At 34.5% G+C, this 3,870-nt stretch overlaps 1 long non-coding RNA gene across 1 annotated transcript; it reads left to right on the forward strand.

The window, feature by feature from the left end:
- Window positions 1–1,031: 1,031 nt before the first annotated feature.
- LOC123868449 lies at window positions 1,032–2,555 on the forward strand. Its single transcript, XR_006796646.1, has 2 exons — window positions 1,032–2,274; window positions 2,426–2,555. It is a non-coding gene; the product is annotated as an uncharacterized LOC123868449 (long non-coding RNA).
- Window positions 2,556–3,870: the final 1,315 nt, after the last annotated feature.

Genomic DNA, 3,870 nt, shown 5'->3' on the forward strand with positions numbered 1-3,870 from the left:
TTTTCCAAATACAGAGAAAAATTGTGAACACAACTTCACTGGGCTTCGAAGTCTAAAACGTCCAGCTTCCAAATTCCTGGTGAGTTCTTTACGTCTTCTTTAAATATTAGTCCGGCTTTCTTTGGCTGTAACAGAAAAATTCGAACTGCTATTAGCTGTTATATTTAAAAATGCTTTTTAAATTGTTAGTAAATATTTTAAAGTAATGCATAGTTTGCAAAAACCCATCCAAAACAAAAAGTACCTACTATTTAAGCTCCCATTATTCAGTAGACTTTAATTTAAACTTTAAATTTTTCCTAATAGGTAGTGATTAATTTAAAAAAAATTCAACCACTAAGATTTTTTATTTAAATCTTACAAAGGTAAGCAAGCTTTTACGATAAAGATACCAACGTTCATATTTTATTATCACAACATAACAATTATTAGGAACTTTAAGAACCTGATAACCTTTGCTTAGCTTTGTAATTAAATTGAAAAAAAAAAAAAGTGCTGTGCGGTGTGTGATTTGTAGTGTACTGTGTAATTGGCAATTTTTTTCGTACAACGTGCGATTGACTGGCCCGTAGGGAAACTTCAAAAGTCTATGTGTAAAAGGCACCTAAATAACGGTTAGTAAAGTTAGTGATCCCCAAAATAAGCGCTTATTACAGTATTATACAGTATTATATAGTATTATACACGCCGGGTTTTAGTGGTTTAGTTAATAGTAGAAACGTTTACTGACATGAGCACCTCGCGGGCGGCGGTCATTCCGATACAAAGTCCACCTTCTCCGGCAAGTCTTTGTGCAGGTGGCGCTCGTGCAGAAGCAAGTTGTGCTTCTGGTAGGCGCGGTACACGCAGTAGGGGCACTTGAAACTCGGCTGTTTCCTACATTCGTACTTTATGTGCCGCTGCAGAGAGCCCTTGTGCTTGTACTTGTTCCCACAGTCCACGCACTCGTACAGCGTCCACCCCTTGCCGCCGCTCAGCCCGGGGGTACCGTAACCCAATATAAAAGGCGTGTACAACTGTGCAACTGAAATTAAACGCAAACAAAAATAAATACGTGCAAATTATACAAAAATAAGCTACCACCGTAATAAAATCAAGTAAGCCAGGCCACCTCGAGGAGGAAAATATGCTGCCGTGAAAAGCGTAGGATAATGCACCATGTCTCCCATTAATTTGTTTTTTTTTTGTTTCATTTTATAACAAGTTATGCTAAACTACAGTTATAATACCCTTTTAAAATATCATGCGACCATTTTGAAGACTAAATAATAGAGATTAGAGTTTTAAGGTCCAACCAGATTGGAAGCAATCCATATGCTCCAATTTAGTTGAAAAAGAAAAAGATTATCTTTTTAGTAAATAGTTAAAACATGCAGTGTTAAAAAGTTCCAGAAAACATTCAACCTTAACTAATGCATCGTTTTGTTAATTCTTATATATTTAAAAGTCTTATACAATAGGTATAAAAGAACAATTTAAATTAAAACTACGAATTACCAAGAATAGCAACTTTATTTAAAGTACAAAATGGTTATAAAATACAATCAAAATGCTTTTATATCACTGTAACTTCTTATTGTCATATTACATGCTACAGTACGAAAAATACTTTTAGATAGGTAGTAATTCTTACTATACATTTAGTAACTAGGTGTGCAATCACTTGGATAGACTTATATAATGTGTAAAACATTATATTCCGTTGTCCATATTATTATTGTCATGTACGTATGCAGTGTGAGATGACCGTAATATTTTAAATACAGCCATTATTATTATTGTATAAAAATTTCAAAATAGTTTGAGAATATTCCTATCACAGCTATGTTGTACTCAAATATTTTGTGTTCAAAGATTTAGCTCAGTTAATATTGTCAAAAATCACAACCTACATTGTTGCAATAACAAGCTACATTGGTACCAATTCTGAAACCAAACTTAACTGGCAGGACTTAAGCGCAATTACCAACAAAACCCCCCACAAGAACAAGACAGATATTTAGCCCTGCCAGTTTAGTTTGAAACTTTGTATAAAACAGAATCGGTAAGATTGTTTGTTCAAGTTTTCTATTGAGAAAATATTTTTAACCCCTAATGACTAAGATTCTGAAGGCACTTAATGTTACACTGAAATGACTTGTAATGGTTGTACTTATAGAGTTCTACGTATTGATTGTATGATGGTAACTCCGGCAGATAATATACTAATCGGTTATCGCGGCAGCAAAATCGTTCCGACGTCGACAACGAGGCCTCTCAGGCTGAGATCTAAGGGTGAGATCTATAGAGCGCGCTCTGCCTTTGCTTAGACTTAAGACAGAGTTAAAACGAGACAGAGCTATATCTCTCACATAAATCTGTCTCATTTTAACTCAATCTTAAGTCAGAGCAAAGTCAAAGTGCGCTTTATAGATTTCAGCCTAAGAGCGTACTTTGATGCTCACACTTCAGACACAGTTAAAACGAGTCACAATTATATCTCTTACATAAATCTGTTTGAACTCTAAATAAAGCCTGAAAAACTAACAGTCTGTGTACAATGAACAGTGAATGAAATAAAATGTTCGAGTATATGCATTGATAAATTGATAATTAACTAAATCACAACTAAAATAGATTTTCTCTTGCACGCTATTTTAATTTTGATCTAGTTAATTATCAGTTTACCAATGAAAATTGAATTACTTGCTCAGTTTAAGGCACACTCTATAGATCCCGGCCTCGGGCACAAAGCTCGTGGTAAAATGCAAAGCGCCGGAAACGATTTTGCTCGCCGCGATATCACACTTATAATGTCTAAATGGTAATGTATAAAAAGTACTTACAAACTACGTGGAAGATTTTGATCTCGTCCCAAAAAAATTGACATGATTTGTGCGGCTCACGAACCGCGAACCCGGGTAATCCCCTCAATGGCAGTGTCTATACAAACTGTAAATTACAATTCAACAAACGACTCTAAAATATAAGGCACTCCTTTCCACTGGTCAGACCTACTCTAAAACAATTGGCCCCAAATATAACATCAAAAAGTGTCAACGCACAATTCGATCCCAGGAACTTATAATTAATACCACTTACAAATACGATATCGGATCTCCTTCGATTATAGGATAACTTCTAGATTAATGTAAAATAAATGCAATATACGAAAAAAAGAGATCTAAAAATAATTGAAAAAATAAAAAATTAACTTACATTGAGTATTACAAAAATAATGGAACATACATTATGGCAAAGACCTAGAACTTGCATACTAAGCGACAAATAGCTTCATTTTTTAAATAACTATTTAATAGAACAAAAGAATGCAATCACTCATTCTAACTCTTTTCCATTCTCACTACAATAAGGACCCACAAAGCGCGGGTGTTCTAATCTCGATAATTTTAAACAAACGCAAAATTCACCGATGAGTATAGTCATTCAGCACATGACCGAAACATTCGTAGTAACTGTAACTGGTAACAAGGAATAAGCATTTCTAAACAACGATCTAGCGAAGCTACACGCCTAAACGTATTCGATATCAGGAATGATAATTTACACGATAAATGCTGTACATAAAAATATATAGAAGCGTAACTATACAAAATCACTTTCCTTAACGTACTGGATAAATGCAACAGTTGCTTACACCGCTGCGTTAACTGCAACCAGTGTGAATACTAAGTGAAATTCGTCTTGAGATTAAATTCAACGGTATCTATAGCACGCTCCGCGCCCGGAGCAGGTAACTCGGCGATTACACCTAACTCACTATCACAAGGAGATTTCATCACATCTATCACAATCGGCAATTAACTCGAGGAATCTGATCTAATTTAATTATAATTAATTGTAAAAATATTTCAAAAAATCATTTTGTTT

The sequence above is a fragment of the Maniola jurtina genome, chromosome 9 (assembly GCF_905333055.1).
Source record: "Maniola jurtina chromosome 9, ilManJurt1.1, whole genome shotgun sequence".
In the NCBI taxonomy this organism is placed as follows: domain Eukaryota; kingdom Metazoa; phylum Arthropoda; class Insecta; order Lepidoptera; family Nymphalidae; genus Maniola; species Maniola jurtina.